The sequence below is a fragment of the Schistocerca nitens genome, chromosome 9 (genome assembly GCF_023898315.1).
Source record: "Schistocerca nitens isolate TAMUIC-IGC-003100 chromosome 9, iqSchNite1.1, whole genome shotgun sequence".
NCBI classification, from domain to species: Eukaryota; Metazoa; Arthropoda; class Insecta; order Orthoptera; family Acrididae; genus Schistocerca; species Schistocerca nitens.
The window spans coordinates 182979728-182994642 of NC_064622.1; positions in this window are offsets into that span (position 1 = coordinate 182979728).

Sequence of the window (14915 nt, forward strand, 5' to 3'; positions counted from 1 at the left end):
TGCGAAAGGTGGATATACACTGTACTAGTGCCGACATTGTGCATGCTCTGTTGCCTGTGTCTATGTGCCTGTGGTTCTGTCAGTGTGATCATGTGATGTATCTGACCCCAGGAATGTGTCAATAAAGTTTCCCCTTCCTGGGACAATGAATTCACGGTGTTCTTATTTCAATTTCCAGGAGTGTATCTTCGTCATATGTGCGTAAATATCAGTGTTAGTCAGTTGCACTGAAATATTAACTTTTCTTAAAATAACAGTAAATCACTTCCAGCCATTCACTCTTTCAGCTTCCTGGAGGATCAGGACACAACAAATAAATTGAAAGCTGTCTGTTTATTCAGCACTTTGACATTCCTCGCATCGTATCTTGTTTTCTGTTGGTTGCGATTCTTATATTTACTAGACCACGTGAATATACGCTAATAAATTTCCATCAATCGATACAAGCTTTGTAACAACATCTTTGCTTGGTCACTGTGACAGTTTAGGCAAGTTTGTTTGTTCTCATCCAATAGAATTCGCTCACAGGCTGCTAACCCTGTGAGCTTTCTTGTTTAAAGGGATTCAGTCGTTTTGTTCTGCTGTTCTGTTTGTTTACTTGTTCTGACTGTGGGTGGAAAGTCAGAAACGCTTTGCGCTGTGTTCTGATGTAGAGAGAAAAGCTGGCTTTGTAGACGGATGTCTACTGTTGAGCAGATATTACAAATCAGGAGGAACTGGGTGTGATCATTAGAATTTATTTGCTGCGATGAAGATCAGTGTTCGTGACAAGGTTAGTCAGGTACTATTCAGTGTCAGTGACGATTATTCCTCGAGTAGGTATCGGGTCGCATGCTTCCTCACAGTTAAAAAGCTGCTCATTAGTTTTATTGTATAACTATTTCTTACTATTTCTCAGCTGGTTGTTGCATATCTCTTACATTATTTTGCTTCATGATGTAAATTAAACACAGTACCCTCTGCTGCAGTATGAAGATTACTTTTCGCAGTCAGAATTGTGTGTTACAAAGATGGTGTTGTTCTGCTTTTACATTCAAATCTTAGAATTTTAAGTTGAAACACCACTACTGGGTTGTAAAGTTATCTATTTGTATTTACTGACAATATACTGCTCTTTTATTCATCTCTCTGAACCTCGTCATTTCTTTATATTTTGGTCACTTGAGTGATCCACGCTCTTGGACCCCAATGTAATGTTCCATGACTGAGCGTCACGACTCGCAAAAATACTGATGAGTAGATAATAAGGAATCCTCCAACACATGATATTAGGTTACAGATGCTGATAGAGATAAATGGACATCCGCTGCGTTGCTGACTGGTGGTTATGGAGTATTGGGCTATGTACGTGAACTCACGATTACGATAGTATGTATAAAGGAGAACCAGCCCTTAAGGTTTCGTGTGATGATTAACGGTCTTGTATATTGAACTTACACAAACAGGAGACGGCCGCACTGCACAGTTGGACGCCATAAGCAGATGGCTAACACATGTTCGTGTAATCCATTGCCTTGTGAATTTATATATTCAGCGTGTAATATGCAGATATTAGATATGGAGGCTCACTTTTTTCGTTGAGTTAGATATGCGAAAGAAGTGTGATGTGTGACTGAATAAGAAAACCAGTTCACAAGTCAGATCGTGTTACCAGTTGGCCGCGCGGAGTGGCTGCGTGGTTAGGGGCACAATGTCACGGATCACGTGGCTCTTCCCGCCGAAGGTTCGAGTCCTAGCATAAGTTAGTTTAAGTAGTGTGTAAGTCTACGGACCGACCACCTCAGCAGTTTGGTCGCTTAGAAATTCACACACACACACTTGAACATTTGCCAGTTTGTTTCTGGACTGTCGAAGTTATTCATTCTGCGTGTCTTTAAAGTCTAACCACAGTAGTGGTTCATGCTGTTCTTGGTTCAAATGGCTCTGAGCACTATGGGACTTAACTTCTGAGGTCATCAGTCCCCTAGAACTTAGAACTACTTAAACCTAACTAACCTAAAGATATCACACACATCCATGCCCGAGGCAGGATTTGAACCTGCGACCGTAGCGGTCACGCGGTTCCAGACTGAAGCGCCTAGAACCGCACGGCCACACCGGCCGGCTCATGCTGTTCTAAACACAGATACAACGTTCAGAAAATACGCTTACATATTGTTTCTGTGTGTCTGTATTAAAGCTGGCAGTATATGATCGTTCCCTGTGCTGATGCACAAAAAGACATCACACCAGAAATACTGCATTCCAAATATGAGACTAGCACATATGCTGCGATACTTTGTAGCTAAAAACCAGGAGTGTTTCAATAGTGAGACATAAAGTAGAAGATAGAGCTTTATTGTATAAATACATGTTCCCAATAGTAAAGATACAATTTAAATATTTTAGAAAAGAAACATGTTCCAAATTACACACATTTAAAAAATATAAATATGCTTCACATGCGTTAATGTATCAACATATCAAATTTAATCATAAATTCAAACACAGAGAATGGGAATCACAAAAGCATTCACTGCTTTTCACTGTCGCCTGGACAGCCAAAAGAAGCGTGATCCGGTGAAGCATTCTGTATTCCGCACATTAGATGAAATAGTCTTTTCGGAACCATCTTTCTGTTTGTTAGATCTGTGAACGCAGTACTCACACGTTTTGGTGAAAAGCTTTTTCCGCAAAGTGGAAATTGTGCCAAAAGATTCGTCTTCTGCGATTTTCGTTTTCTTCTCTTGCTCTCTCTCCCTTCTTTCATCTCGTGGCGCGTACAACACGATTGAGAACTGTCATCAAGAGCAGTCCATTCGAATACACTGAAGGTCTGAGAACGCCGACCTCGAAACCACCTTTCTGCCGCTGCTGGCAGTGGTGGTGTTGAAAGTGGGAATTTCTGGAGCGGCAATTTACTGCTGAGAAACTGCGCGTAATATATCTCCCACTCTCGATTAGGTGAACCACAATCTTTTACAAGATGTTTATAGGGTGAATCAGAAAACAGATCTGTGTAGGTATTCTTGGTTTCAGCACTAGTCACCAGACATCCGACTTTTTCGAATGAATTGTCTGTTGAGTTGTCATCTGATGATAATTGAGATACAGCCATTCCAGGTCTTGCAATGTCTTCAGAGCAGAAAAATGGTACACGTTCTTCTGAATGCCGCCGAATGGACATACCTGCACCTGATTAAAGGACAAAGAAATGATAACTTTAATATACTTAAACAATAAATTTGAAGCAAGATAACCGAAATAGCAAAAGAGAACAACATGGAGAACAGTAACACGACACTTATGAAGACTTTAACAATAAAACTTCGCGGTTTTGTACAATTCTTTCAGTGTGAAAGGACGTCATTTGAAAGAACTAAGTGCATGTGAGGATTTTAGGTGCAACTCAGTAATTATTTTCATCTGCCTTTCCAGCTTTCGTTACGTCGAAGTAACAAATTAGTTTGCAATAAACGGTGACTTTTCGAACTATACGGTTCATTAATAGAAGATAGCAGGGCAATGGTCCTAAATAATGAATATTAATTCACTAAACACGTACTATGGCCACAGATCTTTACAAAAAAGGCCAGTGAAAACTGCTTCAGCCAATGAAACACGAACAACAAGAAAAATGATATAATTACATATTCCCCAAAAACAACTGGTGATTCGCGTTCAACAACAATAAGGATGTTAGGAACAATGGCAACAGAAACAGTTGATTCGAACTCACGAAAATTATTATACTGGGATTAAGCGATAGACCTACTAAGGACCTGCAGATGCTCAGTTACTACAATTGTACCGACTAGAGATAAAGCATGTAAGCGTATTGTCATACCGCTGGCTTGGTTGCGGAGTATCTTTGCGGGCAGCGCGTTTGCAGAGTCGAGCACGGGACACGGAACTGTTGTGTTGTGGGTAGCTCTGCATGTGAGAGGCATTGTTAGCATGGAAGTTGAAGTGTTGCTACAAGTGCTATTACAGTAAAGTGATAAAATATGCAAATGATTCAGAGAAAAGTGCGTCAAGAAGTAATTAAAAAATGAGCAGCGCCGCTGATAACGTATTTGTGTATCCTCTCGTTGCGTATCGCGCCGTACTGTATCAATCATCCGCGCCGTGTTCAGTCTCTCAGAATGAACCAATGTGAATTAGCCAAAATTAGTTACCATAAGAGCCCAAATAAGTGCCAGTGTCTTGTAGCGAGCGGGAGAACGTGCGTTCGGTCATCGCGTTTCCGCATCATCAACAATCAGCCGCGCCGCGACGGTTACGCGCACGCTCGTACATGTGATTTGGGGGACAGTCAATCACCTAGAAGTTGACATCAAAACTTGACTTAGAATGTAAACAGTGCAACCTGTGATTTCTCGTCGTCTCAGAATACAGATGTTCATACCAGACGTAGGACAGTGTTGAGCTTGATGTTGAGTGGCTCCCCTAAACCCGCTTGCATATTTAGATAGATAATTTCAGGCAAGCCAGCAGCAGTGTGGAGCAGAACAGTACGCCCGCTGCGGGATTATCAGGTACGTGGTGTAGACAGGGCGCACGGTCTGGAAAGGGTCCGAAATGAAAAACATAGTTTAAGGTATCCCCACCCATTTGTGCCCCCGGGCGTGTCACAAGCAGGGCGAGAACATGTCTATTACTGGTACGATACCGAACTGGTGAGATCACCATGTTTCCTATAAATGCAAAACGAGAAAAAATTCGATACGCATGGCAGTGGGCCCTACTGATTCGGTACGTAATTTCACGTACAGTAATATGAAGCTAGTATGGTTTGTTGGAGGCAAAATGAAGGAGAAAAGACAACTCTGGCCTGGAACTACTATGTTCAACATCGGACGAAAATCTTTCAACTCGGATGAAAATGTTCCCTGAGAGGTGGCCGCGAAGTGACTAAATGCAATCGCTGTAGGCAATGATGCATTCATTTAAACATCTCAGGACGAGCCTTGATGGATTAAAATGTCACGTGGCGTGACCACTAACACAGGATCAAGTCCAAAGAATGAACGAACACATTAAAATCACACGAATTCTGATGTAAAAGGCTTTAGAAGTTTCTTGAACATACAAGCGTTCGAATTTAGACATAAACTAAAGCGTAAAACAGTCAGCCCTTTGATCTTTAAGGAAATGATAGAGCACGTCCACATGGACAAAGGTTGTCTTACCTGGAAGCCTGCTACCGTTAAAGCTGATTAAATACAACGGAAGATATTACCACGAACATAACTATTGAATTGTAACACTAGTACAAAACCGATTGAAAGTTACTACATGATGAAATAACGATTCGGTGTCCAGCTCCAAACTGTATCAGTAAACTAAATGAAGATACCAGTGGGATCCCAGATTTCGGCGGTCCCGTCCTCGCTAAGTGAAGGGAATAACTAGTGCCGTTACCTGTCTTTCCAACAGTTGGACAGCGTGGTTCCAAGTAACAGAACTTCGCTGACTCATCCTGCATTCACCGCTAGCCCTACGACCACCAACGAACTATAAGGTCGGCATAGCTCACGCAGGTTGATTTGAGTTTCTCATCCTTGCAGAACTTTCAAAACAGACTTACCCGTCCATCCGCTCATGCAGAATCGTTTGCAGGATGGAAGGTGGGTTACTGGGAACCACTGGATGTTGAATAAAAGCATTACCGCGATCGCCCTACTTCCAGGGGCTTCTCGTAATGGTAAAAGAGTGTGAGATTCCATGTTACTCATGTAATTATAACTCACTTGATGTCGAACGACAGACCGCATGAAACGGAACTGACTGCATCGTTTAAAGTGTATCAGCAAAAATCAAACCCCATGGCTACACTCGAAGAGTGAAAAATGTATCATTTGCAACAACCGTGAACAGCGTTGTTGTCCCCTTAGCTGAGTGGTCAGCACGTATGGCTGTCATGCAACGGCCGCGGGATCGATTCCTGGTCCGCTCGGAGATTTTCTCCGCTCGTGGACTGGGTGTTTTGTTGTGTTGCCCTCATCGTCATTGTATCTCATCGACAAGCCAAGTTGCCCACTGTGTAGTCAACTAAAAAGACTTGCAACTCGGAGGCCGTACTTTCCTAGGTGTGCACGCCCGGTCATCATCTGCGATACCATCATTTCATTTTTTCAGTGTTGCTTATTCGTCAATAACTCTGAAAACTTCCTAAATGAGAAATAGTAAATGAGACCGTTGACAAAGCTCGAAAAATTACATGCAACCCAGACCACTTCATCAATGACGAAGTGTGTTAGTTTACATTAGACTTTACGCACAACAAAGCTTCAGATGAGAATCCTATTGTCGCAATGTGGAGAAAGACGAGGTATCGAATGACACTTTCAAGAAGATCCCTGAAAATAAACGCAGAAGTACAGGTCGTTCAGTGAGATTTCCGTTTTGTGCAGTTCAGTTTTTAATTCTTAAACGGTATTGCTATCTTGCAGATAGACATAAGTGTCTTCTTCAAGGCTGCTGAATAAGATCTAGCGCCTGGCCATATTAAGGACAGCTAGGTTCCCTGTTGATCTCGAGGTGAAGCCTGAAGGCTGCCAGAAACGGCAGCATGAAATTCTGTCAACCTTGTGTTCGCGCTCCGAAAGAATAAACAATGCCCATTCCCAACGATGCATTGTGCCGAGGATCTCAGTTTCTGAGATACATTGTCTCGTGAGAAACTTCATGAATCTTCCTATTTCCAACCGCACCCTACGGGGAAATAAAGCTTCAGCTAGCCATCTTATGATACGTGGCGAAGAATGCTATTGACACCACTGTCTGTTCCCCTCTTCACAGTTTCGTGGGAAGAATGGCTATCGGTACGCCTCCGAATGGCCTCAAATTTCTCTGACTTTCTTTTCGGGGTTATTTCCGAAAATCTGAGTGGGAAGAAAGTATGCTGTCCGAATATCAGTAGTAAACCTCCCCGTGATGCACAACGCCTCTCTTGAAACGTCTGACACTGTACTTTAATGAGCATCTCCGCAACTCTTTCGAATTTACTTACCAATCTATTGATGATACATACCAGTCATCGGCAGATCTTCTTCACATCTTCTGTTAATCCAACCCGGTAAGGTTCTTCCAGTGAATCTCAATATGACATCACCTTTCTTTACATTTTGGTTTTGTGTGATCATTCCAGTATAAATCGCTCCGTAGGATTTCTCCTAGATATTTTACGGTTATTAATATTCCCAGCGATTATCTGTGGATTAACTGTGTAATCTAGCTACATCGATATCTCCGCCTTTTTATGGGCAATACGTTACATTTATTCATGCTCAGGTTCAGTCCCCGCACCAATCGCAGATCCTGTGCGGGATTTCTTTCACTTCGCTAGATCTCTGGCGTTTGAATCTTTCCACGGGAAACTGCACTGACCACGGACAGCCGCACAGGTCTTCCAACGTTGTCCACTACATGATTCCTCCCCCCCCCCCCCCCCCACACACACACACGCATACACGTGCGCGTGTGTTTTTGTAAAACCGCATAAATCCGAAATAAATTCTTAGAAGTTTTGATTTTGCCCCATTAAAAACGACAAAATCTGTTTTCGGAATTCTTGTTGATTTTTTATGGAAAAGTTTCGTTCTTCAAAATACGTGAGTGCACAACGTGTTCCATAATTCTACAACATATTGACGTAAATGATACAGTCTTACTTTTTATCAGTCCAACGGCCGTTGTTGAAACCAGAAATTACCTGCACTTTGTCCGCAGGTCGCTTGGCATCCTTCGATGTTCCAGCCACCAACGATAAACTGTTGCTAGAAGGGGAAGAAAATGGTTCAAATGGTTCAAATGGCTCTGAGCACTATGGGACTTAACATCTGAGGTCATCAGTCCCCTAGAACTTAGAACTACTTAAACCTAACTAACCTAAGGACATCACACACATCCATGCCCGAGGCAGGATTCGAACCTGCGACCGTAGCGGTCGCGCGGTGCCAGACTGAAGCGCCTAGAACCGCTCGGCCACATTGGCCGGCGAAGAAAATGGTTCAAATGGCTCTAAGCACTATGGGATTCAACATCTGAGGTCTTCAGTCCCCTATACTTAGAATTACTTAAACCTAACTAACCTAAGGACATCACACACATCCATGCCCAAGGCAGGGTTCGAACCTGCGACTGTAGCAGCAGCGCGGTTCCGAACTGAAGCGCCTAAAACCACTCGACTACTGCGACCGGCAAGAGGAATAAGTTCTTCAGCAAAATCGATGTTTAATTGTGACTTTACAACATATGCTCAGACCAGAGAGTGCAATAAATTTAGCAGTGGCGTTCAGTGACCATTCAGATAGCCGAAGCGTTGAGTATTATAATTTGTATTAATACTATTACAAAATATGGACAGAGAGCAAATCAGGAAAAACGAAAGTATTGAGAAAAGCAAGAAACTTAATATCAGAATTGGAAATCACGAAGTAGGCGAAGTGAAGAAATTCTGCTACCTAGGCAGCAAAAGAACCCATGATGGACGGAGTAAGTAGCACGTAAACACACTACCATTGGCAAAAATGGTATTTCTGGCCAAAAGAACTCTACCAGTATCGAACATAGGCCTTAATTTGCGGAAGAATTTCTAAGAATGTACATTTGGGGCACAGAATTGTGTGGTAGTGAAACATGGATTGTGGGGAAAACGGAACAAAAGACAATCGAAATATCTGAACAGAAGAAAATCGAAATATTTGAGATGTGGTGTCACAGAAGAATTTTCAAAATTAGGTGGACTGGTGAGCTAAGGAGTGAGGAGATTCTCCGCACAATCGATGAGGAATGTATGGGAAACACAGGAAAAAAGAAAGGACAGTCCGTGGGACATCTTAAAACATCAGGGAATAACTTCCATTTGACTAGAGGGAGCTGTAGATGGTAAAAATAGTAGAGGAAGGCAGAGATTGAAATTCATCCAACAAATAATTGAGGACTTACGTTGCAATTGCTACTCCGAGATTGAAGGGTTGCTCAGGAGTGGAATTCGTGGCAGACCGCATCATCAAACAAGTCAGAAAACTAATGACTATCTGCATACATATACACTGAAGCGCCAAGGAAGCTGGCACTGGCAAGCATATTCAAATGCAAAGATATGTAAACAGATGCAATACGTCGCTGCAGTCGGCAACGCCTACATAAGACAAGAGTGTGGCGCAGTTGTTAGGTCGGTTACTGCTGCTGCAATACAAGGTTATCAAGGTTTGAGTGAGTTTGAACGTGGTGTTATAAGCGGCGCACGAGCCATGGGACACAGTGCCTCCGAGGTAGCGATGAAGTGGGGATTTTCCCGAACGGCCATTTCAGGAGCGTACCGTGGATATTAGGAATCTAGAAAACATTAAATCTCCGACATCGCTGCAGCCGGAAAAAGATCCTGCAAGAACGGGACCATCGACGACTGAAGAGAATCGTTCAACGTGACGGAAGTGCAGCACTTCCGCAAGTTGCTGCAGGTTTGAGTGCTGGGTCATCAACAAGTGTCAGCGTGCGAACCATTCAATGAAACATCATCGATATGGGCTCTCGGAGCCGAAGGCCCAATCGCGTATCCTTGAAAACTGCACGACACGAAGCTTTATGCCTCACCTGGGCCCGTCAACACCGACATTGGACTTTGACGACTGGAAACATGTTGCCTGGTCGGACGATCTCGTTTCAAATTTTACCGAGCGGATGGACGTGAACGGGTATGAAGACAATCTCATGAATCCATGAAACATGCATGTCAGCAGGGGATTGTTCAAGCTGGCGGAGGCTCTGTAATGGTGGGGCGTGCGCAGTTGGACTAATATGGAATCCCTGATACGTATAGATAAGACTCTGACAGGTAGCACGTAGATCCTGTCTGATCAGCTGCATCCATTCATGTCCATTGTGCATTCCGACGGACTTTGGCGATTCCTACAGGACAATGCGACACCCCACACAATCAGAATTTCTACAGAGTGACTCCAGGAACACTCTTCTGAGTTTCAACACTTCCGCTGGCCACCACACTCCTCAAACATGAACATTATTGAGCATATCTGGGATGCCTTGCAACCTGCTGTTCAGAAGAGATCTCAACCCCCTCGTACTCTTACGGACTTATGGACAGCCCGGCAGAATTCATGGTGTCAGTTCCCTCCAGCACTACTTCAGACAGACGAGTCCATGCCTAGTCGTGTTGCTGCACTTCTGCGTGCTCGCGGAGGCCCTACGCGATGTTGGACATGTGTACTAGTTTCTTTGGCTTCTCATTGTATATAGTGAGTTCTAAAAACTTGTAGAATACTTCGAGAGGGGTTTGCACCCATGAAAACAAGAAAATTAAGTCCATTAAATATGGGTTCGGAAGCGCATACTTTCTGAGATAAGCACGTGTTTATGGGAAGGGCTGCGCTATTCTTGGTTGCGGATATCAGTGTAGTCGTTGCATTTGCGCTCCGTCAAATGTGTCGGCAGGGTATGACGATGCCTTAATCACAGTGGTCTACCTACCGTTACGTGGTCTGCAGACAGTTGTATGGTTTGAGTCGTGGTTTAGGCTACGTTAGTTTTCATCGTGTTTGTGCGCCATATTGTACAGTACTGTCAATCCTCGGCACGTATCATACTATTTTAGCTTCTTCCAAACGCGGATTCGCCTATATGTTTACTGTTATTGCGCTGTTTGTGCGTACAGATGGTGTAGTACATTTCCGTTGTTAGCCTGGAAGCGAAATGGCGGATATGGTATTCTTCCATGGTTTAGCAAATGGAAGTAGCGTGCGAGCCCGTACCCTCTGCGCTGAAAAATATCCACAGCGCAGAGTGCCGTTTGATAAGCTGCTCGGCGACTCTTCCGGAGTCTGAGGGGCACAGGTATCCTTGCTCTTCTGAAGATTGACAGTGGAAGGCCCCACATAGTCTGCACGCCTGACTTGGAGGAGCGTGTGCTACGTTCGTTGAAAGGAACCCCCGGGGAACAGTGTGCGGCGATTAGCAGCAGCAAAAGGCGTGTCTCACCTTCTTATATCGGGGGTGGGGTTAGTACTTCATGAACAATTGCTGTACCAATATCATCTACAGCGCATTCAGGCCCTAAGGCCACAGGATCATCATGGCAGACTGTGGTTCTGTCAATGGCTGTTGCAGAAGTGGTGCCATAGATCCACTGTTCACATCAAAGATTTTATTTACCGATGAGGCAGAGTTCGCAAGAAATGCTGTTGTGAATTTACATAACCAGCATGTATGGGCAGATGTAAATCCTCATGCAATTCAGGAAAGAGGACATCAACACTGATTCTGAAACAACCTAAGAGCAGAATTACACGACGATAGATTTATAGGGCCGTACGTGCTACCACAGAGGTTAATTGTGGCTCAGTATCTGTACTTTCTCATTAATGTACTGCCTACCTTGCTGGAGTCTGTGCCATTGCAGCAACGAATTGAAATGTGGTTCATGCGTGTTGGCGCACCAGCACACTTTCGTCACAATGTGCGCGAACATCTGACGCAGACATTTCAGAATCGCTGTGGGGCCCCACACCTTGGCCTGGTCGTTCCCCAGACCTCAGTCCCCCCAAAACTTTTGGTTTTGGAGAAACTTGAAGGAATTCATCTACCCCACGCCGATCAACGATGTGCTGACACTATAGGGACGCGTCTTCAATTCGTACCAGCAGGTACAACAACAATGACAGACAGTACATCAAAGGATGCGTCATTCCTTAGTCCGGAGGGCAGAGGTGTGCATTGTCATGAATGGACGCAACGTTGAACACCTCCTGTAAACACGTGTTTAGCGCAGAAAGTACAAGTTTCTAGTCCCATGTTTATTAGACTTATTTTCCTTATTTCGATGAGTACTACTGTAACACCATAGCTCTAACGCTCTACTGATTTATTTTGCCTTTTTGTTTTATTTAATGTTACATCTTTGAGCTTATGTAAATGTGTTTGAATCGATAACACAAAATTGTATACTCCTTTCTTTGTTAAAACTTTGATGTCATGATTTGATTCTATGTAATGTAGTATATCTGTCATTTAAATTCTTTGTCTCAATTGGGGGGGGGGGGGGACAAAACTTACTGTATACATTTGGAATTTCGGTGAATAATTTGTTGTAGAAATACTAATATGTGCAAATGTTCTGTTTTATTTAAAATGTTTGTTTGCTGTTATGTAAACTGCTGACCTTCACTTAGGGTTCTTAGTCATTTGATATATATATATATATATATATATATATATATATATATATATATATATATATATATATATATATATAAGGTGTTGGGGGCTCCCCTCGGGAACGGAACTGTGTAGCGCGCGCAAATTGTGGTTGGCCTAGGTAGAAAAGGCGGAACAAGAGTCGGTTGGGGACGAGCTACCAAACTGTGCACTGCCGATGTAAAAGTTGTATATTGTGCTGGTTCCGGGAGAAGCTTTTTTTTTTGCCATTTTCCAATGCCTCGGATGGATGGATAAAGAGCTGGATTGATTCTGGAATTGGTATCCATCACCACCACCAAGAAGGGACAGAGTCCAGCAATTCTGCCTGCAAATCCACCTACCAACATGCAGTTGCCACCACATTGCGCAATCACTGTAACGGAGTACTATAATAATGTACAGTGAAGGATCAGCTTATTGGATGTGTTAGCGTGCTCAAATACAAGGTAATTTATAACTGAATTTATGTACCTACCTTGATTTTTTTTCCTTATAACACCTCTAAGGTTCCTCTCCGTTTGAACTAAAGTGATTACCGGATGTCCCTACTGAAAGAACATTAAAGCCCAGTGTTTTGCTAATTAATGGCTCTTGAACTTAGTAAAGTTAATGTGCCAAGAGTGAGTTAAAGTAAGTGATGCTTGCTCAAAATAATTTTCCTATTAAAACTGCTTATTAATGTGTTGTTGCTAACTTCAAAATTAAAAGTTCTTAAGACTGAGGCTTATAAAGTTTTGGTTAGTAAATGATTACATTGCTGCCTGTTGTAAATCGCAGAAGGTGAGTCAGTATTTTTCAAATATGTTAATTTTGTGTCTCACTGTAGTAAAAGTGGAAAACTGCGTTTGTGGAAAGTTATATACTCATGCTTGCTAAGCACTTGTTTCTTTTGAGTATTAAAGTGCATATTAATGTTGTAACAGGATCCATAGTTGCCTATTGTGCTCATACTGCTCAACGATTAATAGAAAGACAACTATCTACGAAAACAGTAACTTCTTTATTCAAAAGACAATGAAAAGTAATCTGTTGGTGGATTTAACTTTCACTCTAAATAGAAAAGTATTTAGCTGAGAGACACGATACCTGTGACCAGTTCATAATTTTGCAGTGAACGACATTTATAATTTTATGTCAACTAGGAAAGTGTTTGAAAAATAATACTTAACCTACGTCCAATTAATGATTCTGCAGTGAATATTAATAGTGATGTTACAAAGACCATTCAGTTTGAATAAGCCCTGAAAGTAATAGTGTGTTTCGTTATCTGTTATATTTATGCAAATAGTTTGATCTGCTCTGTCAGCTCAAATCTTACCGTGAACATATGCAAGTGTCAGAGTTCATTGCACTCGCGTGTAGCAAAGTATAGGTTGTGTTTATCCGTTAAAGTTACTCATACTTAAATTTTTGAACAAGAATGTCAATCATCCTCTTGCCTAATTAGGCTGGCGACCGTTTTCCTTATTCTTTAAACAGTGTAGCGAGGTAAAACATTATTTGTTACTGTTTGAATATGTAAGTAATCCTTACTTTCACTTCCGATAAGCCACCCCCGCTAGGTACAACACGGTCAACATAACAAAATTCCTCTCAGAGGGTAACACTGCTCTGTTTCTTTATACCATAATTGCTTTAACTAGATAGTTTTATTTCACAAAATGCCTCCAGCTTCGAGGTTATGGTATAGCAGTAGCAGACAGGAGTGTTGTACTACCACCTCTCAAAGTATTCGACCTTGTTTTGGACAATATACATATCGGGTTCGGGTGTATGTGGAATCGTCCCAAACAACTGCTGCTCATCGTGTCTTTCATACTACGACGCCCAATGTCAACAAAGAGCGTCGGTTTGTTTACCGTTACAAACAAAATTATTTTTAAAACTCAATTTTACGTCCCCATTAGAAGATGGGCAGTAAAACACAACGAACAATCAGGACTGCAACAGCGACAGTCGCCGGCCGCGGTGGTCTCGCGGTTCTAGGCGCGCAGTCCGGAACCGTGCGACCGCTACGGTCGCAGGTTCGAATCCTGCCTCGGGCATGGATGTGTGTGATGTCCTTAGGTTAGTTAGGTTTAAGTAGTTCTAAGTTCTAGGGGACTTATGACCACAGTAGTTGAGTCCCATAGTGCTCAGAGCCATTTGAACAGCGAAATCACCGCCTTGGCTTCCAAGCCGACTGTTTCCGCCACACAGTACTGTAACCCATTCGCTGCTGGAGTACTAGTTCCCATCGTGTTTTACTGCCCCTCTTAGTACATATCTACTACACATACATCGTAATAGGGGACCGCTCTACAGAACGGATAAGAAAATCCTCTTTAAAAATCATTTTATTTGTAACGTGAAACAAACCGACGACTTTCGTCGGCACGGGGCGTCGTATGAAAGGCGTGATTAGCAGTATTTGTTTGGGTTGACTCCAGCTACACATCCCAAAAACGAAATTATAAATATCTGCCGAAACATCAGAGAAAATGTGCCTCGCGACTCTTGGGAGACACATCCTGTAAATAAACAATAGTAAATTAAGGGACAAGCTCGTCTCGATAAAAAGACTGGTAATATTTTGAATTAAGAGACTGAATTCTAAAGAGCAACTGCTAATAGTTTACATCGAAAGAATAGACTTACAAATAAGCAAACCTAATATCTATTTACATTACGATAAGCAAAGTTTTATAGAAAATAATTAGTTTCTGGCTTTAAAT